General features: G+C 37.7%; 1 protein-coding gene and 1 long non-coding RNA gene across 5 annotated transcripts in view; one reads left to right on the top strand and one right to left on the bottom strand.

Annotated features, from left to right (window-relative positions):
- Window positions 1–27,564, bottom strand: part of RORA (RAR related orphan receptor A) — an 898,340-nt gene that overhangs the window by 319,226 nt on the left and 551,550 nt on the right. The window lies entirely within an intron of this gene.
- LOC130457863 (uncharacterized) lies at window positions 44–27,392 on the top strand. Its single transcript, XR_008917111.1, has 3 exons — window positions 44–518; window positions 12,812–16,818; window positions 19,447–27,392. It is a non-coding gene; the product is annotated as an uncharacterized LOC130457863 (long non-coding RNA).

Below are 27,564 nucleotides of genomic sequence, written 5' to 3' on the forward strand. Positions count from 1 at the left end.
ATTTGGTACCTAAATAAACAATCTATTTCAGTGGCTACCCTTTGATATCTCGAATGTTCCCTTCTGTTATTTCTGGCAGTTCCCAATCCTGTGATGTGATTAGAGAGGATGATTACACTTACATAACACCATCAAATTAATTTGCAGCTGAGAACAGCAGCAGCAGGAAATCATTGGAGTTCTCAAATCTCCCTTCCTCCCCGCCTTACCCCCCTCTACAGTTTATTTAAGTGACATCAAGGGATTAGAGCAAAGTCGGTCAGTAGAGCACTGCTGGGAAAACAACCAAAACATCAGCCCTGACCTTGTAAACTAAAGAGGAACACAGCAAATAATGAAAAGCCCTTGTCCCGGCTCTGGTGAGAGAAACAGCAGATGAATCAGCTTCCCCAACACATTTCCATCTGAAAGATGCATGCAGATCCGAGGAGGAGGAAGAAAACTGTACCCTTCAATGGGGGCATGGTCCACTTTTTCTCCCATGTCCAGCCAGCCAAGGAGGACCAACACATGCGAAAGTAAGACAGCTCAAACTTTTGGTACCTCTTCCTTAAAAATAAATAAAAATAAATAAAGGGGAGGGGGGCACATTTGTTTGTTTTAAATGGAAAAGGTAGTTTGAGTATTTTACTCTAGGAAAACTAAGTCCTTTTGTAGGAGATGGAATACTTAATGGAATTCTTTCCCTTTTCTCTTTCCTTCTTTCCTTCCCTCCTTCTTTCTCTCCCTTTCTTCTTTTCCATATCTAGTGTCCTTCAGTTATTATTATGTATAATCATATGAAAATCCATGATAAATGCTTGAAAGAGCATAGGCCTAGGAGTCTGAAGGCCTGGGTTCAAGCCCACCCTTGTCAATTATTATCCTCAGACCTTGAGGAAGTCATTGATCTTGAGGTCTTGATGAAGTGGAAAAAAACACAAAATTAAGAGTTAGAAGACTTGGCTTAGAATCTTGTTTTTCTACTTATGAACTGTGTGACCTTGGACAAGTTATCTAATCTCTTTTGGTCTTGAGTTTCCTCATCTGTAAAATAAGGGGGTTTAAACTCCTTTTGGTTCTAGTCAATCAAAAAATTGCCCATTCCTGATAGTGCCTCTAGAAATGCCCAGATGAGCTCCCTTAGGGATGCCTCCATGTTAGATGAAGTGGGCATACTTCAAAGGCCTTGTTACATTTTTAGAATTGGTTCCTAATATTGAATTGGTTCAGTATCTCGTACTATTTGCATGGCATTTTATACACCATGAATTTTCACATCCATTACCTCCTTGATCTTTCTAACTGGCCTTTTGTGTAGGGATAGACGGAGAGAAGGCATTATCACCTTCACTGGACAGATTAGGCAAGGGGTAGATTAACTGGTCCTGAAGGTGGGAACTGATTTAGTCCTCATATTCTTTACAGGATGCCACATTCATGCTCTAGAAAAATGAGACTCGACATGGTCAGAGCCCCCCCTTTCCTCTTCCTTAAACCACCTCCCCAAATAGGATGCTACTTTGGGCCCTGAACATGCTGAGGAATTAAAATCTCAGAGCCCAAGTTCCAATAATTTTCAAGACTCCTTCATCTTGTTCCAGTCCACGTCCAGGCCTGGTGGGAGACTGAGCATCGCTAATGCTTTGTTTTCAGTTGCAATCTCTATTAATTAAGAGATGTGACTAGACACTGTCAACTGAATCAGAATGGAAACAGACGTTCCCTGGATGTGCCAGGGCTGACTGGCTGGCACTCTGCAGGGTTTTCTGAACTTCTCTCCTTTGATCATCTTTCCACTTTCAGCTTGGGAGAGGCTATCTTTGGTTTGCTCATCATCATCATCATCATTATTAAAGTAAAAGTGGAATCTTCTTCCCCAGATGCTTTGTGGAGATGCTTTACTTTAGTGTAGCTTTTAGAAGTGTGTTTGTCCCTGTGTTTTTCAAATACAGTGACAACACAAAGCCCAAGAGCCCCTTCTGCATCTCTGAATCACTCCCCTGTGGCAGGGACCTGATCCTCACAAATCCAAATTGACTGAAAGGACTCCAGCCCAGCCAGTCAGGGTAGTGGTGTGTTCTGAGGAATGAGCCCTAGGGCCTGAGAGTGGGGAAGAAGCCCCTGGGAGCTGCTGTGGGACACAAAGCAGCAAGGATACCCTGCGTTGCTTATGTGGCCTGCCAAACAAGTCACTTTCTTGAAAGACTACTCCAATAGGGCTTGAGACTACTGAGGCAAAGAGAAGGGAGAGTGAGGCAGAAAACAAATCAACAATGATCATAAAACAAAATCCAGCCACTGAGGAAAAGGAGGGCAGGAATCCAGGAATCACCTTGATTGGATGTCTACCTCATTGGGCTTCATTGTACTATTGTTGAACTAGCCATCTAGTTATTTTATTTTTATTTCACCAATATGCAGAGAATAAGAACAGAGAAAACTTAAACCAAAGAAATTCTTTCTTCTCTCTTTGGATTGTAGCAGATATAGAGGAGGAAAAAGTTAGTATTTTATCCCTTTTCATTTAACAAAAGTCTCCTAAGAAAAGACTATTGTTCTAGGGTGCTTTGTTTCTCATTCAAATAAGTCAAAAGACTGAAAGAAACCCAAAGCCAACTCTCCTTCCTTTCCCCATACCTCACATATAAAACCAGTAAACAAAATGACCAACACATTCTGTTATTACAATTCTGGATAACAACTATTAGGCAAGAAGTCTTTCCCTTCATCACAATTGTGGCTTATAGCATAAATGTGATGTTCCAATTCCAAAAGGCCAGAAAATTAAGTTGTTTAAGACGATAGGTTAAAAAAAAAGGGGGGGGGGGTGGAGGAGATAGAGGATGGCACTAAGAGAGACTTGAAAGAAGAAAAATAGGATAAATTATACCACATAATGAGGTGCATGGGACGGGGTGAGTGGGGGAAGAATACTATTATAAGGAGAGGAAGAGAGTGGTAATAGGTAATACTTAAACCTTACTCTCAATGGAATCAGTTCTGACAGGGAAGAGCAGCCAGATCTATTGGGGTATAGAATTCTTACCCCACAGAGAAGTTGAGAGGGAAAAACAAAGAGGGGAAGTGGAGTGGGGAGATTTAAAGGGGAGGGAAAGATAGTGGATTGCAATTAGTAGATCTTAAAGAAAAATAAGATGGGAATAAGAAGGGAGGAAATAGGAAGGAAAGTATAATAAGGATGGGGAAAAGGGTGACTGATTAAAAGCAAAACACTAGTATAGAAGGAAATAGTGAAAAAAGAAAGGGCAGGACTAAAAGAGGAAATCAAAATGATGGAGAATACACATGTGTCAATCATAATTCTGAATGTGAATGGGATGAACTCACCCATAAAATGGAAGCAGATAGCATAGTGTATTAAAAACCAAAATCCTATCATATGTTGTCTACAAGAAACACACATGAGGCAGGTAGACACACACAGGGTGAAGGTAGGAGGCTGGAGCAGAATTTATTGGGCATCAATTGAGAAAAAGAAGGCAGGAGTCACAATAATTATATCTGACAAAGCCAAAGTAATTATAGATCTGATTAAAAGGGATAGAGAAGGTAACTACACCCTGATAAAAAGCAGTATAGACAATGAAGAAATAGCAGTACTCAACATGTATATACCAAATGGTATAGCATCCAGATTTTTAAAGGAGAAACTATTGGGACTTAAGGAGGAAATAGTAAAACTATACTAGTGGGAGACCTGAACCTTCCTCTATCAGATCTAGATAAATCAAACCAAAAATAAATAAGAAAGAGGTAAGAGATGTCATGAAATCATAGAAAAAATTAGTTAATAGATATATGGAGAAAATTGAATAGGGACAAAAAGGAATACACCTTCTTTTCAGCAGCACATGGTACATTCACAAAAATTGACCATGTACTAGGGCACAAAAATATTCCAAATGGCCAGATAATGTAAAAACAGTAGGGGTTTAGAGGGAAAATGGAAAATGTGATTCCTTCATTACATAGATCTTTCTCTCTCTCCTTCTTGCTTCTGGGACACCAGATTTTTTTTCTCATTTTGCTTATTGTTATTCAAAGAGCAATATAATTTTTAGACAGTTGACAAGATACCACCTCTTCTTCATATGCCATATGAATCAGTTACTATCTTCCTTGACTAGATAATATTATGATGAGAGGTTAAAAAGTCCAAATTTAACTCCATTAATTCTTAGATTGTTTTTATAAAATGTTAGTTATTCACAATGCATAGATGCATAATAATCACTTTAAGAAATATGAGGGAGCTAGTAATAAAAATGATTATTCTTATTTTATTCTATTTATTTTTAAAATTAATTTATTTAGATTATTTTTTCATGGTTACATTATTCATGTTCTTTCCCTCTCCTTTTCCATCCCCTCTCCCTGATCTGATGAACAATTCTGCTGGGTTCTATATGTATCATTGTTCAAAACCTATTTCCATATTATTAATATTTGCAAATAAGAATGATCATTTAAAGTAAAAATCCCCAATCATATACCCATTGAATTACATGATAATTATTCCCATTTTAAAGATGAAGAAACTGAAGCTTAGTAAGGATAAGTCAGAGTCAGGGAACAACACAGGTCTTTTGAAAAGAAATCAATCCAAGGAGGATTTATTAAGCATTTCCTATGTACTTGTTGCTGGGCATATAAACATTCCACAGGAAGAGCTGATGTTCATTCTAGTATGCTTTGCATATCACCATGGTGTCTCTTTTCATTCAATAAGGAATTGTGAGATAGTGGAAAAGGCAATGAATTAGAAGCCAGAAGCATTTGATTCTAACTTGGATTCTACTACTTATTTGCCAAGTGAACTTGGAGAAATCATTTTAACTCACTGGGTCTTGGTTTACTTTTCTGTAACATTCAGGCAAAGAATTCTAAGATTCCTTCCAGTTCTAAGTAAGTCTAAGTCAAATCAATATAATATTCAGGGATCCTTTAAATATCTCAGATTTTAGGGATGGAGTGCCCCAGCAATCTGGAAAATCTGTAAAATTTTTTGGCTCTCCTTTCATACCAGAGAATGAATCTGAATTTTTTTCTTTTTCTCTTATGGGGTGTTTACAGTACCTTACTATAAAAACTGGTCAAATATTTAGTCATAGGATATATGTAGGTCAATGTTAACTTTTCTGGGTTTTATGTGCTAGTTGTTGGCTTTCGTGTCCTTTTTTCAAACTTTAACTTTTCCTTATTTTAACTTAAAAAAAGAAATTGTGTATATTTTTGATATTAAAAGATAAAATATGTTGATGTTATATAATACTATATATATATATTTTATGCATTTCTGAGTTTCTAAACTTCCTTGCCATCTGATGGCCTTAGAATGTAGTCTATGTCTTCCTCAAAACTCCCCCCAACCAAATTCCCATTGACTTTCTTTTCTTTTTTTTCAAACTCTTATTTCCATCTTAGAATTAATACTGTGTTTGGGTTCTAAGCAGAAGAGTGATAAGCGCTACACAATGGGAGTTAAGGGACTTGGCCAGGGTCACGCAGCAAGTATCTGAGGTCAGATTTGAACCCAAGACCTCCCCATCTCTAGGCCTGGCTTTCAATCCACTGAGTCAACTAGTTGCCCTCTCCCATTTAATTTCTTATGTTGAAATATGGGCAAGAGTTTTTTTGCCTCCATTTGGTCTTTCCTCTTTGGATGGACTCCTTTGAGTGATAAACTCTTCCTAGAAACTCTGGAATGTTTTGGTGCTTGAAGCAATAAGCATAATGTCAGCCTCAAACAAGGAGACTTGGAGATGGAGAAACTCATTATGAACAGTGAATTTCACTTCAACCTGGACTCTCCTCTGAGTTTCCTCCATTACAGTGGTAATACCTTTGGTGAGAATACATCCCTACTTGTTTCATGTTTGCAGTGAGAGGCTTATTGGATGGGGTTATTTCTACTCATATGTTCCAAGGAATGTTGAATGATTCTAATGTATGGATGAGAAACACTTTATGGTAAAAGATATTTTAAGGTGACTTTTTGTCCTATTGAATCAAACATTCCCCTACCTTAATTAACAATGAGCAATATGGGGATTTATATGCCCTTCAACTTTTAGTTTATTGTGAAATGGTAACACCGTGGTGGTCCATTGTTGAATATCATTTAGAAAAGCCTCTTTTTCCCTGTTAATATCATTATTAAAGATGCCCTAATTTTTTGTATAGACAACTCTCAAATATTTTGAATAAATTGGACAGTCAGCATGTTAATTGGTTGTTATTCATGTTCTCCCAGTTATATTCTTTGGTATTAACAAGATCCAAGCTTTTTCCAAACCTTGGGATCGTCTCCTTCAACTACTTTGTATTTTGGTACCTCAATACCTTCACAATTATCTTTTTCCTCTAGGATGACTCTTTCCTATAAATTTGGTCCAATCCAGGTGCTTTTTCTTTTTGTTCTTTAATGCTATTTCTACCTCTTTAATTACATCTGGGCCTGTGATGTAAGGATCGAAGTGATGTAGCCTTGGAGGAAAAAAAAAAACTGTTAAGACTTTTCAAAGATTTTCCATTTTCCCTCAGTTTATATTACACCTTTCATTTTCATCTTTGGATGCCCATGGTATGACTTCCAAAAATCCTACACCAGTGCCTCATTGTGGTGTAGACATTACTCTGAGTTTTCATGAATTTGCCAGTGGATTGTAAGTTCTAGCACATCCTACCATTCCAGGAAAGCTTCATGTATGACTCTACCAATAGACTGAGTCTGTTTTCTGAAGACTAAGCTAGCTAATGACAGAGAGGCTAGTTATGTGGTGAGGACTTTTTTTCTTTTTGGCAGTGATGACCCATGGGGGAAAAATTGGATAGTTCTTAGTACTGTCTCTTTCTGCTTCTTTGGAAGAGTAGCAGGAAGGAGACAAACGTGTGCTAAGTATCATCTAGTTTTTTAATTGTCAGACTTTAATTTGACTTTCAGAGGTCTGTTCCAACAACCAATAAGTATAGACATTGTTGATGTGTTTGAATCATATCAATCTTGATGTTCTTGATTTTAATAAAGTCAGATGGGAAAAGCAGCTAAATAGAAGGAAAGCTCAAAGATTTTGTTTGGAAAGTCAAAGAAAGGAGTTGGTTGAATGGGTTTTATTGTACATCCCAAAGCTATAAGAAACATTTTATGAGATATGTGGTAATCCTCAAATGTTCCAGGTAAGTCTCTTGGGCTATTAAGTTGCAGAGACAGTGTTATTCTACTGATAGAGTAAGTTTTCTCATCTAACTCTATCTCAATGAAATCACAGGTCGAGTCCCTAAGTCTACTTGCTCATCATAAATTACAGAACTGATACATATTTGCAAAAAGAACAACAAGAAAATTTGTAGCTTATTTGCCCACAATGGCTACTGAAGATAAAGTGTTAGAGAAATTCTATGAAGAATTTAAGAAGACCCTCCAGGTGAAATAAGCACATAATTTGATATTTGATGACTTTAATGTACAGTTGGGAGAAGGTGAGAATTGGGGGAAATATCTGAGAAAGCATGAATCATGAAGGAATAGTCTACCTTAATGAGGGATTTCACAGAAGCCTCATCTCTAGATTATGAACACATCCTTAAAAAAAGAATAAAGAAGTACTGCATATGCAGAATAAGATGACATTTTCTGACAAAATGAAAGGCATAATTGATGTGGTATTCATTCCTGAATCAGCTGACTCTTCAGACTACCAATTCACCAAAGGTCAGAATGGGTAAAAAGCAGGAAGAAAGAATAATAATGAGAAAGATGGGGCAGCGAGGTGGCTCAATGGATTGAGAGTCAGACCTAGAGATGAGAGGTTCTGGGTTCAAATATGAAAGTCTGGCCTCAAACACTTTCTACCTGAGTGACCCTGGGCATGTCACTTAACACTTAAATACATGGAAGGTAAAAGTTTTTTTAAAAGGGGGGGGGAGATGTGGCATATGATTTAAGTAACTTAACTGGAACTATTTCAACCAGTTATTAAAAATTTAAAATGGGAAATAGACAAGAGAAATTACATTATCTAATAATTTTATCTAAAATTTTATCTAATGTAAACTAATTGATATAACAAGGATAGCACAAGAGCCTAAAGAATAACATCTTTAACAAACATCTGACTGACTTACCTGCCAAATGGAGAGAGATGACTGCCTAAGGCAACACCGGGTTAGAATGTAAACTCATTTATACAACCTTACAAATAAGGATGATAGATAATTTTAAGTACCACTATTTCATAAAGAAGGGAGAAGCAGCAGAGGGTAAAACTGGTTTAATGAAAGCAGGATGTGGTGAAGTTATGATTACCAAACTAGGTCGTAAAGAAGAGGGATGAGAAGACATCTTCCTCCCTCCCTTCTTTGCAGAGGTAAGGGACTATAAAACTGCCATTGTTGGTTTGGATGTAATGGTCAATTTGGATGTGCTACTTTCTTTCCATTTTTCTTTTCAATTTTTTCATTATAAAGACTGGTTTAGAGACGGAGAAACATATTGGGAAATGCAGGTGATGTGAAAAGAATATATTAATAAAATTTCTTATGGAATAAAAGAAGCTTGGCAATATATCCAACTAAGCAAAGTCATGCCAAGGGTTCAAGAATAATAACAATTAACATGTGTAGAGTACTTAAAGGCTCATAAAGCCCTTTACCTGAAATGGGTTTCATAATAACCTTGTGAAATAGGTGCGATTATTTTTATTCCCATTTTACAGATAAGATAACTGAGGGTGAGGCAGATTAAGTGACTTAGCCATGATCTCACAGTTAATTAACTGTCTGAGGCAAGATTCAAACCTAGTTCTTCCTGACTCCAAGTATAGCACACAGTTTGGAACCTTTCAACTAACCTTATTTAAATACATTTTTAATGCAGACCAAACATTGTGTCAATTTGGTCAAAATAAATTAAATTTAAAAAACTTTATTGAGCACCTACTTTCTTCAGGGTACTGTCTACAGTGGTAGAGAAAAAGGAAAAAAAAAACCAGTATCTGCTCTCAAGAGGCTTACATTGTTCTGAGAAAGGCCATATTGCATCAGCCTAATAGTTCATCTAACTCAGAATTCTATCCTTGACATTTTGTGAAAGACCATGATTTTCCTCATAACATCCCTAGCTTTCCTTAACAATCTGATGGATCTGTCACCATTTATTCATCTAATTCTCCCAAACCTATTTATAGATTCAGCCCATGCCAACTTTGGGGGCAGCAAGTTTCCATTGCATAAGGTAGCACTTTCTTATATTTATCCTAAAATTATCTCTATTTTTGTTGTTGTTCTATTGATATCTTTTTTTTTAACAGCACTGTCATTTCCCAAAATACTCCTTTTGCTGTCATTCCCTCTTCTCCCATGTTATGCTAAGCCATGAAGGGAGCTTGGGTGGGAGTGAGAAGGGAGAGCAAATGGCAGGCATGGAGGTCAGTTTATGCAAAAGAATGGAGACAGGAGATGAAGGAATGTTCTGCATAGAGGCAAGAGATTGAAAGTTGCCTGAAAGGAATAGCAAATAGCCAAGCTAGCTGGAATGCAGTTTGTGAAGGTGATTAATATGAAACCAATCTGGAAAATGGGTTTAGAGACAGATTATGAAGCCTTTTCAGTGACATACAGAGGATCCCATGAAATGACAATTTTGGAGTCAGAAGAAGTGATAAGTAAGTAAATAAATGGGAACTAGGATGTTCTTAGTCACATGCTTATTGAAAAAACACTTGAGTTCAACCAGACGAATCTACTCACCATTTCCAAACTTTTTCCTACCTGGAAAGAGCTCACACCGTTTCATCCTTTTGACATTCTCCTCCTCCCCTTCTCCCCCATCTCTTCTTCCTTCTTCCAAGCCTCTATTGCCCTTCAATGTTCATCTTAAAACTCACGTCCCCCAAAAAGATTGCCCTTATCACTACCTCTAGAAGTGATATCTCCCTCTACTAAACTTTTACAGAACTCATGAGGTGTCACTCACATCATACTTCCCCTACACTGATCAATATTATATTCCTTATCCATGTCTTCTGTATTTTGGTATGCCAACGAATACCCAAATCTTAATGGCACTCCTTCCAGGGGTAACAATGATCGAGTTATTTAAACCATCTCTTTTCAGGTGTTTTGTCTATTTCTGTCCATAAATCCTCCACTGAAGATCTACCCAAAAAATCAAAGGCTTCCTCTGGTTCTTATAATATTTAGATGGCTATCTATTATTGTTTTGCATTATATGACCCACTTCCCTTTTCAGACATTCTTTAGGATAGTCTCATAGGTTCCTTCTTCTTGACTATGTCATCGTTTATAATAGGCATCGACCTGCTTAGAACTATCATGAGAAGGGGTAGCTAAGTGATTCTATGGATGGGCAGCCAGTCCTGGAGACAAGAGGTCCTGATTCAAATCTGGCTTCAGATACTTCCTAGCTGTGTAACCCTAGGCAAGTCACTTAACCCCAAAATGCCTAGCCCTTACTGCTTTTCTGCCTTGGAACTGATACTTAGTTTTAACTGATACTTAGTACTGATCACCTTACAGAAGGTAAGGGTTTAAATTTTTTAAAAAGAACCACTGTATGTCTTTCCATTATCCTTTGGGTTACCTGAAATCTCCATATCTTCTGAGAATATGGTATTACATGTCTCCTGGCTACATAACATTACAGGGAGATATGATATAAAGTGAGATGAGCAATCCATTGAATGACTTTCACCACATATATCTCATCCAAGTCTGACAGAAAGACAATGGACAAGGACCAGAACTAAATATAAAATTAGAATTAATCACTTTTGGAAAACTATACAATATTTTCAAGGTTTCCCTCTCCATCCCTGCAGAAGCTACTTGCTGCCACAGAAGCCTGTCTTTTCTTTAATACCAATATTCTCTTGATATCTGTCTTATCTTTAAAAATTGATTTTAAGCCTGGAAATGGCAGGGATCACGTCTTACTCTTCTTTGTTACTTCGAAACCATCCCACTATTCACATGAACAGAATATATAGTATAATTTTTTAATAGAGACTGGATAATCATTTTTTAATATAAACCATATGAACCATTTTGCCTTTCCTTAACAGATAATGTTTTGTGGTATAGTGGAAAGAGTTGGACCTTGCATTAGAGGAGCTAAGTTTGAATCCTATCTCTGTCACCAGTGCTACCTTGGTTAAATCATTAACTTTTCTGTGCCTCAGTTTCTTCATCTGTGAAATGAGGGGGTTGATTAGAACACCTGTAAGGTCCCTTCTAGAGTAGATAGGTGGTGCATTGGATAGTGCTCATGACCTGGAGTCATGAAGGCTCATCTTCCTGAGTTCAAATCCAGCCTCAGACATTTACTAGCTGTGTGACTCTGGGCAAGCAGTTTAACTCTGATTTCAGTTTCCTCATCTGGAAAACAATCTGGAGAAGGAAATAGCAAGCCACTTAAATATCTCTGCCAAGAAATCCCTCACCCTGGGAAAGTCACTTAACTCTGTTTGCCTCAGTATCCTCATCTGTAAAATAATCTGGAGAAAGAAAAGACCAAACACTGAAGTATCTTTGACTAGACCCTTAATGCTGGGTAAGTTACTTAACACTGATAGCCTCAGTTTCCTCATTGGTAAAATGAGCTGGAAGAGGAAATGGCAAACCACTCCAGTATCTTTGCCAAGAAAACCCCAAATGGGGTCACGAAGAGTTGGACACAACTGAAAAACGACCGAACAACAAGATCTCTTCCAGCTCTAAATCAATGATCCTATGTGCCTAACAATTCAAGAAGACAATCTTTTTGTTAGTTTCTACCAACTCAGTGGGTATGGATGGGAGACACCCCAGTCTGTACTTCCCTTCTTATGGACAGAAGTCAGAGTGGCAGTCCTCCAGTTCTCTAGCACAGTAGCCTTTTGTAAGAAGTTACACACTTTGGCCAAGAGTTCCACAATTTCACCCTTGAGTTCCTTCAAGACTTGGGCACAAGCCATGCGTTCCAGTGATTTATTGACATCCAGTCTGCCCATTCTGGAACATCCTGTCCATTTACTACTATTTGTTCCAATACTCCCAATTTCTCTATTTCAAAAGACAATCAGGAAGTGGGAACTTCCCAAATATCTTACTTAGCAGAGTGAAGCAAAGAATTCACTGAAACTCTTTGAGTGCATCTGATGCCCTGTGCAGACCATTTGGGCTCACCTGAACCTTTTCCTGTTTTTATGACTCTAGTATACTTCAAAGAAACTTAGTAATGATTCTGGAATCCTTTTTTGCATAGCAATCTTCCACTCCCAGCCCTCCCTTCCCCACCTTCCACAACCCTCCTAATTTCCTTTGTTAGGATGCCAAATCCAATTAATTCAGTTAATAAACTCACTCAGTCAATAACCATTTATTAAGTCCTTACTATTTGCCAGTCTCCCTGCTAAGCTCTGGAGATACAAAAAGAGGCGCAGTGATATGATAGTCCCATTTCTGAGGGGCTAACAATCTCATGGATTAGATGGCCAAATTGCCAAATCTATCTCTTCTATGACCTCAGCATCTAACTATTTAAAACTCATGCTTTTGTTACTTTAATGCACGTACATCATCTTTCGCCTGAGCTGCTACAATCATCTCCTAAATCAGCAGTTCTCAACCTGTAGGTCGCGACCCTGGAGGGGATATAAGGACCAAAACACAGGGGTCGCCTAAAGCCATCAGAAAATACATATTTCCGATGGCTTTAGCCACTGAGAAATCGCTCTACTTTACAGCAAGATCTTGGAAAGAACGGGGACCCTGCTGCCTGCACATTGTACTAATATTAGTTACTTATCAGCAGCCCTCCCCCTATGAGGGGCGATGGATTTACCCTGTTGCCTGGAGACTGGACTCAAACAGAGACCCAGAGAGAGCACCCGGGGGCTGACTCAGGAGGGCTTAAGAATGAGTCCTGGAGCTGATAACTCCTGGAGCGGATAACAGAGCCGAGTAATCCCAGCGAAGTGAAGCCTCAGCTCGAGCTGGAGGGAGACGACAGGCAGAAGAAGGCAACGTCTGGGGACCCCCTCCCCAGGAAGGACTTACCTCCTGCCCCAGCACTCAGGCTGCCTCCTGCTGGATTAATATTTCTCAACATATAATTAAATATTGTTTTTGTGATTAATCACTATGTTTAAATTATGTTTGATTTGTAGCAATGAGAATACATAATGCATATCAGGTATTTACATTCTGAATCATAACTGTAGCAAAATTACAGTTTTGAAGTAGCCACCAAAATAATTTTTTGGTTTGGGGTCACCACAACATGAGGAACTATATTGCAAGGTCATGGCATTAGAAAGGTTGAGAACCATTTTCCTAAATGCACAGGTTTGACCATGTCATCCCCCTGTTCAAAATTTTCAGTGGCTTCTTAGTGCCCATAGGACAAAATTCAAACATTTCCCAATACTGTATTGGGAGGTTGAATGTAGAGGGCTATGAATTGCCATCTAATAATATTTGTTATTAGATAATATAGAATTACATGTTATTATATCTAATTATATCTAATAATTTATGTTATTAGATAATAAAGAATATGGTCTGCATAGAATTTAGCACATTTCAAAGCAGGTTCCTTTCTGTTATTCCATACACATACTGACTAGCATCTAGTTCAATCTTACATTTTATAGAAGGGGCATTGGTGGCCAGAGAAAGTAAGTCCATTGCTCACGACCATGCAGCTAGTAATGGCAGAGTCAAGGTGATAACCTAAAGTCTACACCTCCATTCAGCAGTCAAATAACACTCAAATTAGGTCGATCAACTACATGCTGATAAAATAACTTTCAAACTACCAGAAAGTCGTAATCAATATAAAAAGTCAGTTTCGTGGCCTTCTAACGTATTCCACTAAGATGTATATTTACAGAAGGAGACAAGGGAGAGGAAGAAGCTTATCAGTCTGGGAGCTCCCACCTGCTAGTGGCTGGCCCAGATTTTGTTTGAAGGCAAACATGGAATTACAAATAAATACATGCAGAATTTCATATCACACGGTCAAAAAGTTTATGTTACAGTATTTCATCCTCAGATTAATTAGTGTTCTCATTACAAGACCCTTGACTCAAACCCAGCCTGAGGTGAATGCTAGTGCCACTTCTGTAGCAATTAATATATCATTTAGAAAGAAAAAAAAAAGGGAAAAAACCCCTTTGAGTCTGTAGCAACCACAATTCCCACAAGAGTATAATGAGGAAGCTGAGTCGTTTAAAGGATTAAATATTGGCATTTCACTTTTAGGATCACATTTTGCATGCAACCACAATTTCAGACCTGAAAGACTGGCCGTCTCAGATTTGACCAAAAATGTAAAGTAATCTTCCCATAATGTAATCTGACATCGTCTCTCCTCCCTAGTTAACTACTTCAGGGTATGCCTCATAGAAATGAATATCCATTGGTTCCCCCACATGTATGAATTTTCAAATGTTTAATATGTATAAAATCAAATTGGTTTGTGAGTACCCAAAGTTCCATCTCCCATTTTGGGGTCTTTGAATCAATGGTGCTCCATGTCTGGAATGAACTATGTTCTCATATCCAGCTTATAATTATAATTATAATTCTTTCAAAGTATGGTTTCCTATAAGAAGCCTTTTCTGATCCCTTACCCATACTGTAATCATTGGCGTGCTTCCCTTCTTGAAATGTCTTTGATTTACATTTTGTATTTAACATATGTTTCATAACATTGCATTATGGTTTTAATGTCATATGTAAAAATATATGTACATGTACATGTATATACACATATATATTTGTGTGAAGGCTATTCCCCAAGTATACTGTAAACTTCCTGAGGCCAGGGATCATTTTGCCTTTGACTTTCTGTCCCTAAAACCTAGCTTAGTGTCTTCTACAATGTAGGCGTTTTCATAAACATTAGAAAAATTCAAAGAAAAATGTTGCCTGCTACACAGGGTCATTCTTTTAAAAATCTATTAACTCCAACTTGTCAGTTAAGAAAATTAAATCAGACTGGAAAAGAAAACTTCCCTCAGAGTGTTGCAGAAGAAGCAAGAATTTCAGGCACACATGCAGCTCCATTTTTTTTCTTTTATGAGATATGGGAGGGTACAATGGAACTGCTGATTTTGTTTGGTTTTGTTCTTTTGGGCAAATATCACAGAACTCCAAGTCTGGGACTATTTTGGATTTGGCCAACAATCTCAATACCTCAATCTTTTAAAACTGCTTTGTATGTAGAATCTCAGACTGGCTTTTTGGTTTCAAATTTGAAGCCCCTGTGTATTTCAAGGGAAGTTTAATTTGTATGTTTGTTTAAAAATGTATTTCAAACTGATTCATAAGAATGCATTCTCTGAGTCTTTTCCTTAAAAGTATCAAAGCTTTTGCTAGAAGAATAAAGAAATTCTTTAACCCAGTAGATTTAAAGTCAATTCAGGCGGGCAGAGATGGTTTTAAGGTTGAATGCTAAAAAAAACCTATCCTAACCCCCACCCAAACCAAAGAAATAAACAAACAAAACAATAACACCCCACATCCTTTGGTTTCCCAATTTGTTTAGCTTTCAACTTAAAAGTACAGGACAGAAAGGTAATACTGAGATGAAAGGCAAAGGAAGAGTTCCCTTAGTCTATTCTTTGGAATAATTAATTAGCTGATACTATGCCTACTGCTAGTAAATCTATACACAACGAGGTTATATGTTAAGTACACTTTATTCTGAAAACTTCACATGGTTGGATTTGAAGCTCACCATCCAACAATCACCTCTATTTAAAAGATTCTGTTAATAAGGTACCTGTAGAGGCCATTCCAAAAGAATCTTTATGAAATATTCTGTTAAAAGCATTATAGTATAAACATGCTATGCACTGAATCAGAATGAGGGCTACCTTTTATTTTTAACCCTTACCTTCTGTCTTAGTATCAATTCTAAGACAGAAGAGTGGCAAGGGCTAGGTAATCAGGGTTAGGTGACTTGTCCAGGATGACACAGCTTAGGATGTATTGGAGGCTAGCTCTGGATTCTAGGCTTGGTGCTCTATCCTCTTTGCTCCCTCTGGCTATTTTTAACCAATACAAAGAAGTTCTCTGAAATGATGGGGTTTAAGTTCTAGTTAGATGACAAAAGAATGGTACAGGGATAGAGAAATTAAGTTGACCACAAGCATTTTTGAAATACCTACTATGTGCCAGCCACTATGTTAAACTCTAGATAAATATATCTTAATTGGTAAATTGATCAGCTTACAAAATACATTCTTATATTAGGCAGTCAGGAAAATCTGGGTAAATAAATGTTCTGGTTAATCGAGAAGTACAATATGGAGCAATGGTAAATAAAGATGGTGGACTATTCCTATTTCCTATTTTAAAAATCAAGGGACAGCTAGGTAGCTCAGTGGATAGAGAGCCCAGGCTGGGAGACAGGAGGTTCCATGTTCAAATCTGGCCTGAGACACTTCCCAGCTTCTTCTTCTGCCTTAGAACCAATAATTAGTCTTCATTCTAAGACAGGGAGTAAGGGTTTAAAAAAAATCAAGACAAGGAGGTAGCACAGTGGACAGAAGACTGGATTAAGTTCCAATTCTCAAGTTACACAGCTAATAACTGGCTAAGTTAGAATTTGAATTCTACCTCTGAATCTAATGCTCTTTCTTCACCATACTAGCTCAAATGCCGAACACCATCTTTAAGGAGTGAGAAAGTACATTTTTATTGGAAGAAACTGGCCAAAAGACAGGGAAGGAAGCTGTTCAAGCTGCATTGTAATAAATAGATTCCCAAGTTTGGCAACAACATCAGCACTTTGTGGGCAGTGGAGAAGTAAGTATGTTGGTGCTAACCACTCTGAGTGCTCAAGAAGACTGGTCCATTTAGGCATGCTATACATTCACCACTCCTGATTTATAAATATTTGCTATGGATAACCAAATTTTAAAAGAATAAAACTAAAAAAATGCACATAACCCTAAAATTGCAAGGAATGAAATTAATCTTTCTTTGATTGTTCTGTCCATAGTACACTCCAGTTCTAATTCCCATGACTGTACAGGCTGTCCCCCCAATTCCACTCTCTACTTGGAATGTACTGATTCCCATATCTCCTTGCAGACACAATTAGAGTACCATCTCCTCAATGAGACCTTTCTTGCTTCCCGCAGCTTTTAGTGCCCTCAGACAATCGTAGATATATTTTGTATTAGTATTATATTGTCTCCCTTGGTAGAATGTAAGGTCCTTGAGGGCAAGCATTTTTCCTTTCCTCTTTTAATCAAGAGTAACCAGTACAGTGGCTGGTACAAAATATGTACTTAATAAATGCTAGCTGATCAATCAATTTGAAGATTCAGAAGATACATTAGTGTCCTCCAGTACATTTATATTTTCATTATAAACACATTGTTTTACTATTATTATGTCCAAGGGTCCATTCATAAATCTAATTGAAAGTATTTTAGATTTTCAGCTTTTCCTGTATTTCAAAATAAATCCTATGAGGCGTCCTTACACTTTTAGTCTTTACACACACACACACACACACACACAATCAATAGATTTGCTCTAGAAAATGTCTTTGATGCTGTATGTGTACGTGAAATTCTGCTGAATATAGCTGAAATACTAATTTTCCCACTAAGATATTTTTGAGGAGAATTTTTCTCAGCCATATAATGCATGTATGCACATAGACACAATAGCAATAATTGATATTTATATAGTGCTTTAGGGCTTATAAAGCACTTTGAACACATTATCTCATTTGATTCTCACCACAACTCCATGAAGTAGCTAAGACAGATCTCATTATTGGCTTTTTTTCAGATAAAGAAATAGCCTCAGAGACGTTTAATGACTTGCGTGTGACAACTAAATATCCAAGGCACCATTCATACCCAAGTCTTTCTCCTAACTTTACATCTAATATTTTCTCCATTGCACCATGCTGCATTTTAACAATTCAACTATCTTTGATTAATTCAATTCAATTCAATTCAACAAGACTTTATTAAGGGCCAATTAGATGCCAGACCCTGGACTATGCACTGAAAACATAAAGAAAAAAAATGGAAAAAGGCTCTGAGGTTTTGTTTTATTGAGAGGACTATATACAAGTAAATATAAATTCAATTTAGGAAGGTCAGGGAAGAACCCTGACAACTTGAGGTCATGAAAGTACCTGAACTGAGGTTTGAAAGATGGAATGATTATAAGAAGATTTTATTTTAATTTTTAAAGAAAGCAAAAAAAGGTTCGGTCTACATATGGTCTTATGAGTTTATATAAATCAGTAGAAGATTAAACTTATAAATAAAATGTTTGACATAATAAGTTTCAAAAATATGTTTTGCCCAGTGTCAAATACTTCTGTATCCAGAAGGTCAACTAACCAATCTACCCATCAATCAGCAAAAAATTAATATTCACCTCCTAATTACTGATCAAGACACTGGGACTACAAATACAAGTGAAACAGTCCTTGCCCTCAAGAAGCTAACATTCTCCTTACCTTCTTCACGATGCATGACTAAATTTAAATCACTGGTTGTAGAAAAAAACTACTATGGCCAGTCCTAAGCAGGCGAAAAAATCCACTTTTTAGATAATAAACAGTTTTTGGGCAGTTTTGAAAAACAGAGATGAATCAGAAACACCTGCAAGAATTTTCCCCTAAAAAACACAGGTGTTTCCAACTTGAAAGGAAAAAAATTATAGATTAAGCTTTTCACATTTTTTCAACCAAGTGTTTGAAAAATAAAAAACCAAGTTTATAGCAGCAACAAAACTCCCAAACTAACGTGTACTTGGCTTTACATGCACTTATTTTCTCCAATGGTTCCCCATGCTGGGATCCAAAAGTCAAAGGGATGGAATTCTAAGGTAGCTCTCATCAGATTTTCCAAAATTAAGGCTCTGTTCAGCTTGGTGACTCCAGGCTTTCTATCATTGCCAGGAGGCAGCAACAGAGAAATCTGGCCTAGGTTTATTCAGAAGTTCTAGTGTTTCCTAATTTAAATTTTGACAGTTGCAAATCCAAAAGCCATCAGACACAGAAACCATTGTACGTGATCGAAATAATTCGAGACAGATGTGCCGTCCATAGTTTACATGGCCTTGAAACATCTGTCCATCCAGGTTATCAGAGATAATAAATCAAGGATACGATACGTGACCTCCTCTATCCTTCTGCATCTGACTCACAATAATGATTTTTAAAGAAATTCACACAAAATAGACCCGAAGAGAGATGAAAAAGGAACATTTTCCTCCTCCCTCCTCAACTCTCCCACTAGTTCTACCTCCAGTACTCATTTGTATATGTGGTTGTGATCGCTGAAAGGTAGAAATGTGTATAAAGAGGCAGTACAAATCAAATGCTCTTAATGAATGCCATTTTCCCGTATGCCATCCATTGTGGTTCTGTTCTTTATTCTGTGGCCACTGTAATTTCAGGACCCGCTCACTGCCTGCTAACCCAAGATGACATCTCCAAGAGGGACAATATGAGTGCATTATAAACTGCTGCTGTGGCTGCTTCTAGTTCTCTGTTAGACATGGTCTAATGAGTTTAGAAAATGACATTCAAGATGCTGTTTTGCCAATTAGAACTTCCGTTACCTGATTCTTGAAGGACATAGGCATGCCTAATTGTAAGCTCAGACATTTTATTAAGTTGTTATTCTGTTTCTAGGGCTGAAAAAGTCTTTTAACGTTCACACAGGCATATATTCACTTAAAAAGAGGACGGTGGGGGGAGTGAGGGCATAAACAGCTGGGAAAAAAATGTGCTGGATTCCAAATGGAAGGTGTAGTCATTTCCAAAATGCACAGAATTCTGCCAGTGTTAGTCTCAGATGCAGGCTCCAGGTCTTTGTGAATTGGAAATCAGGAAAACACTACAGATGTTTTCCAGTCTTCCTCTTCTGTTAACACTATCTTGGGCAGCTGAAGGGGAAAGAGATGGAAGAGCCACAGAATCCTTCCAAGGCCAGGGCCTGTCATCTATCTGAATAATCTTATTAGGAAAACCAGGTCAAATGATGGACTATTCCTCCCTACTGTCAGCCCACCTCACCTCAATCCTCCTACCAAAAACAAAACAAAACAAAAAATTGGATTGTTTCAAACACTCAGGGTTAAGCCTGGTTTCCCTTAACATATTTGAAAGGTGTTTCCTACCAATAAAATATCCTTTATACAAGGACCAGGTTCCCTAAGCCTCACCCTATCGTGTTTTCTTTCTTTCTTTCTTTCTTTCTTTCTTTCTTTCTTTCTTTCTTTCTTTCTTTCTTTCTTTCTTTCTTTCTTTCTTTCTTTCTTTCTTTCTTTCTTTCTTTCTTTCTTTCTTTCTTTCTTTCTTTCTTTCTTTCTTTCTTTCTTTCTTTCTCTTTCTCTTCCTTCCTTCCTTCCTTCCTTCCTTCCTTCCTTCCTTCCTTTGATTTTCTTGGGGAAAAAAAAGTTTTGTTTTTCAAAGTTCAGGAAGCCATATTAAATACTTACCAATGCCCAAAGAGCTGGAAGGTCCTATTGGGCTGTTGATGCTTTCCATGGGAGCCACCATCCCCTGATCCAATTTTGTGAAGAGTTGGGTGGGCATGTGATCTGAGAGATGGGGCCAAATCCTTCTTGTTCTTTTTTTTTTTTTCAATTTTGCTTCCCATGCACCCCCGTGACTTACCCAGCTGGGAGCCCTCCCACCTGTCCACTAGGTCTATCTGCCTTTTCAATTCTAGACCATCCACCTGTGTTCTTCCACTTTCTGGAAGAATTTCATTTTCTGCTTTAATGCCTTTTCAGCACAGCACCAATAACCTATCCCATTCTATAACATACACCATATCCCCCCCCCCCAAAAAAAGGTCCTCGTGGCTTCTCCCTTCATGATTGGCATCTCATTAATGAAGAGGAGCTGGTGTCTCTCATTACAGTTACAGTGAGTGAAAGCACCTCAGAACTAATTTAGTTGCTCTCACTAGGGAAGACACTTTCTTCCATCTAGAAGTTCACTTTCTTGCTGCCTGTGGCAATGAAAGAACCCGTTTTGTTTTAACATTAATAAGGTGAGAGAATAGAGAATTTCCAAAAGAAATTAAGAAAGGCAAGAGGGTAGATGTCGGCCTCTGAAAGGTTCCCAAAAGCAGGCCCAGTGTTGGATTCAAATGAGGGATGCTCCCTGCAGCAAAAATGGGAACAGCAGGAAATAAAAGCCCAACAGGCCAAGCAGAAACCAGCTAAGAACATGGGGGTTTGCTAGAAAGACCTTTGGACTGAGAGTCAGGATATCCGGGTTCTAATCTCAGTTGCACCAGGAATGGGCTGCATGACCTCAGGCCAATTCCTTATTCTCTTATGACTTCAGATTTTTCATCTTTAAAAGGAGGGGGCTGGATGACATGATCCCAAAGGTACCTTCCAGCTCTAAAACACTATTATTTTATTAATGTAGAAAGGGACTACTGTAACTTTTTTTTTTCTGTTTGGGGTGAATTTTCTTTTCTTTCTTTTTTTTCCATCTATGGCAACAAATTACAAATTCTTCCAGAATTAAAGAGCATGGAATGGAAATTATTTGGCTTCCCTAGCTGAAAAGGTCAACTAGATTCAGAAATGTACTTCATGCTTCTTACTGTCTGAGCAGAAACCTAATTAGAGATCATACTTCATTGGCTAAAAGGGATCAAACTTATCAGAGCTCTCATCTGAATATGTATTTTTTAAAAAAATTACCCTGAGTTACTAATTCATTTATCTTTTTTACTTACAGGAAATTCCCCTCATTGATAAAGCTCTGCTTTGACACTCTTCCTGCCATAAAATACCTTTATTTCCATAGATATAACTTTATGAACATACCCCCTTTTATCATGTTTTACTTAAAATACCTTGTCATTTGGGAAACTATAAAAAAGGGCACCTTAAAAAAATGTGTTCATCATTTAGCTTGAGATGGCATCAGGGCATGTAATAATTTGATTGTCTCTGAGCAGCTTTTAAAAAATGAGAAGAAAAAAGTCTTGAGCTGATATTAAAATGTGGAAGGATTTTCTCTTCCCTGGATCTGCATGATTCGGTATTGAGTGACATCATTTGGAAAAGGAATGCTGTAACCCAAAGGTAAGCTTGGGGATCATATAGCACATACACCCAGCAATGGAATCAAATGGGGTTTTCCTGGGGATGGGGAGAAGGCAGCAACAGTATCCATGAGGGAAGGAACTTTCCACAGAGAACGACCTCCGTGATATATGAGATTCATCCATTTTCTTTCACTTTCTGTGATGGTATCAAATGTGTGTGAGTGCAGTAAGCTAGAACCATGCACTAATTTTGTTTCTTATATTTAAAAAAAAAACTCTGCTTTCAAATTAAGGTGCCTTATCAAAAATTAAAGCAGGTAAGCAGCCTAGATATTGCAGGAAGAACACAGGATTTGATTGGATTTGATTATTTAGACTGGGTCTCCTGTCTTGCCCAGGCTCCTGTGACTGGCATGGCAGTTTTGACCTGCTCTCTTTCTGATGTGGGCCAGCTATTCCCTTTCTTAGCAATCTGGTGACCCTTTCCTGGGGGTGGACGAGGAGGAAGGGCTCATCCTATTAATACCAAACATTAAATCAGCTTAGCTCACTGTATCTCAGAAGTCTGGAGCTGAAGACATTAGCCAGGCTCTTCCTCAACAGTAACCAGGATTATGGGCATGTGCCACCATGCCTGGCAAACTCAGGATTTTAAATAGAGGGACTTAGATTTGAACCCTAGTTCTGCCGTTTATCTGTATGACCTTGGACAAGTCACTTAATCATTTGAGGTCTTAATTTCCTTATTTGTAAAATGGAGGGAGAATGTGAGTCTAGAAAAGGGGGTCATCCATAGGGGTTCTCCATCTGAGGTGAGTAAACTTTTTTTAAAAAAGCTATTTTAACAAAATTAGTTTCTTCTGTAACTCTATGCTTTTTATTTTATGTATGTAAAATCAGTATCCTGAGAACAGGCTATAGGCTTCACCAAGCTACCAAATGGGCTCATGACCATTTGATTAAGGATTAATTAAGAACATGGTTAAGAACTCCTGTTCTAGATGACCTCTGTTTCCAGCTATGCACTTTGACCCTTTGTCAAGCTGAAATATACACAAACTATATCTATTTTGGATGTTCTTGGACCTTCCCTAAACCCCCTTCTCATGAAACCAGCATTTTCATCTACTTGCTCCTATTCTAAGTGTCTCCTATGGGTATTGACAGCCTTTTCCCCTATCTATAATCTTTGAACTAAAAGAAGGCCAATCGGGTCAGACTTGGTCAGATTTTATGTGCCCTAAGTTGGTTAAGAGATGGATAAATCAACCCTTTCTTATTAAAACTAGGATTATTATATATATTTTTATAATCAAATAAATATTTTATTGACATACTTTATCACATAACCTTTATTTTCCAGTGAATGACCCAGAAAATCTTTTTATCTCTAATGCCTGGTGCATCATAGGTACATAATAAATGCTTGAGATAAAATAATCAACACATTGTGCCTTTTATATGCCTCATTGGACTATTATATTTTTGTTTAATTTGTCAAACTCTCATTCCATAAATTTTCACAGATCCCCTTAGGTTGCAGGGGTATTTGGACCTCCTTTTAAAATAAATAATGGGAAAGATATATGAAGGGATGAAACACTGGTAGAATTAGGGACAAAAGTAAAAGTTTTCTGACTTCCTTACCAATGCTTCATTAGGCTATCCTACTAAATTCATTTTCATCTTTGACGTAGTCCTGCGCATTCCTGGGGTATAAATCAAGTCTTTCTGACACTGGCATTTTTCTCACGGTTATAGAGAATTTTAAAAAAGAACTATAGAAGAAAGTAAGAGACCAGGGTTCCAATTTCCAGGCCGTAACTCTTTCTTAAAAGAGAGAATTGGCCTGCAGTGTCTGTAATTTAGGCAGTCTTAATGAATGATTTCTAAATTATTTATTACTTGCAGAAAGCCCTAAACATCCCTCCCTGAAAGATTACAAAACTATCTGGGTAGGAGTCAGAGAGTTCAAACATTTGGCCCTTTTGGCTGGGCTTGTTGTTGAAACCGGTCATGATCTGGGAACGAATTTCCTTCTTGACTTCCTTATTCCAAATATTGTGCTATGTCCATGCAGGACCCATTTGGGATTGTAGAAAAGTGCCTTTGCCGCATGAATTGCTCTTTTTTTTTTGCACACTTCCAACTGGATCAACTATTCCCAAATTAGTTGAAAATTAGACACTGCTGGAATATACAAACTGGATACATGAGCAAGAATGCATTGAAGTATCTTAGCATCCTTTCAGAGAGCTTTCTGCTGCCAAGCCAAAACACCCAGACGGGTAGACTGCTGTGAAATATGTAGGCGATGCCTGCTGACTGATTTTCAGATGACGAGGAGGTATTTGAAAGCATCAAAGGGCCCCGTATAGATATGTGTACATTAAACCTTGCCTCTGTGATCTCTGCACTTGACTATTGTAACTCACTGTTTAATGGATTGACAATCTCTGCCCTTCACCGATTTAACACCTTTTCAAGGAGCTGCTGCCTTCACACAGGCTTCTCGCTGGGGCTGAGTTTCAAAAGTTTCCATTCCCAGGTCTGTGATGTTGCTTTGGTCACAGTTTGAGTTATTCAGTTTGGGCCTTCTTTCTTATGGGCCTGTTTCTGCCTGCTTTATGCCGATGTTTGGATGGGCTTATAAAGCGTTTCAATCAATACATATTTGCCAAGTGTTGATGGGGAATCACCTCCGTGATTGGTAATTTTTTTTTTAAAGTAGACAATACGGTCCTTGTCCTCAAGAAACTTACAATCTAGTGGGTGAAATCTGACCGATCTAACCCACACTACAAAGAAGTTTAGTGTCTATAGTCATCCGTACTTGAGAGGCTTGGGAGGTGAGGGATCTCCTTCGGTAGGAGAAATGGGGTTAGGACAGCTAAAAATAAATTTGGTTCCCAAACGACTTTATTCTGGATTTCTTCTTGGATAGAAGCACAAAAAATATCCTCATTTTCTTTCTATTCTCAGTACTCAGAGATGCTTCTTTACTTGTTGTGCTCCAGGTGCCAGGTGGTTGACTATGACTACCTACATTTGAATGTGCCCACAAAGTATAACACCTTAAAGTTTTTTTTGGGAGAAAATCACCAATTTGTTGTGGATTGAACAGGTAATGAGTGTGCACAATCCCAACATATGTGTACTGTTAAATAGTGATGAACCTTTAAGTCAATAAAGAAGAAACCAATCAGACCACAAAGGAGTTGAGTGTTCCTCAGATGGAGGTTGAACACACATTTCACTTGGGATGCAGGAACCTCTGAATATTGACTGATTGGCTCAGAGCCAAGTGGTTGGCTGGGCTTCAACAACCCCCCCCCCCCATTTTGCACTCCCCTCCCTACTACATTTGTACAATTTCCAACTAGTTGTTCCCCTTATCTAACAACTCTGGTCTCATTCTACTGTGGAATATGGAGGAGAATTTTGTCTACCAACCCAAAGGTCATCTTGGGGAAAACCAGCACTTGCTCCACTTATGAGTAGGCAGTAAAATGGTGAGTGATAGAAGCGGACTGCTTGTCTGATGAATGTATTGATTTTTTTTTATTCCTACTAGCAAACATAACATTTATACCATTGAGAAACAGATGCTTTTCTCTTTCTTTTTTTGAAAGGGACGGGGTTTACTGAACAGTGAATATCTGAAAATATTTGCTATCAAGAAATGATAGGAAGACTGGGGCTGAGACCTTAGAGTACTGGGATGCTTTTAGAATCTTCTCATGAAATGTTTTCATTAAACTCCCTAAATGAGCATTGAATGTGACTTTCTATAGGATGAATTTTTCCAAAAATTGTAGTCCCCAAAAAGGCAACAGACATCATAACTAAGCAATGTCAGGACAAATTTACCAGCTATGTTCAATTTTAGACAACATTTCTACTAGGATAGAGAGAAAATGACGGAGAACAGTTCCTCTTCTTAAATCTCAACCATTAGCCCTAGGAAATCACACACAAGGGGAAATTAACCTCTACAATAAATACTTATTAGGAAAACCAAATGTCCTTCCTTTCAGCTAGAACAAAAGCAAGGCTCAATTTGTTATTTTCTGAGATAACTGTTTTGATACTTCTGTTGAAAACATTTGAAGGAGAAAAAGTTTTTTGGTTTTTTTTTCCCCTTGGTCTACTTTTATGTAAACTTGGATCTCTGGTCACAAAAACTTCCATTATAAATCACCAAAGCCCGGCCTTCAGAAGGGCTCTGGAATCAGAGAGCCTAATATTTTGATTAAATTGAAAAATGAGATCCAAAACACAATTCAAAAATCCATTAGGTTGAACAATGCCAGCTGACATCTGTACCTATAAGTCAAGATAATTACCAAGCTGCTATACAAATTTAGTTATGACTTAGGTGATAATCTTGGACTAACAGTGAAATGAGCCCTTGGGCATTCTAGTTGCCCAGGGACCAAAGGCCAGACAATTTTGGTAGTCCTTTTTTTAGAATCTTTTTGGCAGTAGGCTGGTGAAATTTCTTAACCACGATGCAATGTACTTGATTCTTCAATACTGGTTCCCATTCAGTACCACATTTAGAAATTTACTGTAGGTGATGGGAGAGCAACTAGGTGGCTCAGTGGTTTGAGAGTCAGGCCTAGAGACAGGTGATTCTGGGTTCAAATGTGGCCTCAGATATTTCCTAGCTATGTGACCTTGGACAAGTCTACCCCCCATTCCCTAGCACTTACCACTCTTCTGCCAAAGAAACCAATATGTTCTATTGATTCTAAGTCAGAAGGTAAGGATTAAAAAAAAAAATTTACTCTGTTCCATTTTATGGAAAATTCAATCAATCCCCTTGATTTCTTCTTGGGACTCTCTACCTGAGTTGTCTTTTGATCCTTCCTGTCCTTTCTTCCACCCTCTAATGATTTACCAACCACAGTATTCCTCAAATTTTTCTCAGCCCTGTTTCCTACCCCCTTGCATTTTTCTTGCTCCTTTCATTTTTCCTGTGTATGCTGACTCCCTAGTTCCTCTTCTACTAAATTATGCTCTATTATTTCCACAGCCTGAAGAACTCACAGCTGAAGCATTATTTCTAACCTTATTTTATATTCCTAGCATGTGCTATAACCTGTTTTGAGTTTTATTTGCAGCCAAGATGCTGACACAGCTCCAATTTTGTTTTCATATTTTGATTGGGTAGGAGTGTTCGTTACTGTGGGTACCAGGGAAAGGGGGAAAAAGTCATTTTTTAAAAAAAAGGCACATTTATACCTTCGTTAAAGAGCTCTTTGTCTCTGAATCCAGCCCTTTTTAATTTTTTGAATTACATACACTCACAAATATTATTACTTTTATTTTTTGGAAAAAAGGTTTTAGTAAAAATTATAACATGTGAGTATTTCTACATTTTAAAATTTTTCTTTAATTTCATACATATTATATGTAATTTCTACCTATTTTTGTTTATACTAAATCTCCTATTAGATTCCTTTACTGACCCTCCCACTCACCTATTAAG

The sequence above is a fragment of the Monodelphis domestica genome, chromosome 1 (assembly GCF_027887165.1).
Source record: "Monodelphis domestica isolate mMonDom1 chromosome 1, mMonDom1.pri, whole genome shotgun sequence".
Classification (NCBI taxonomy): Eukaryota; Metazoa; Chordata; class Mammalia; order Didelphimorphia; family Didelphidae; genus Monodelphis; species Monodelphis domestica.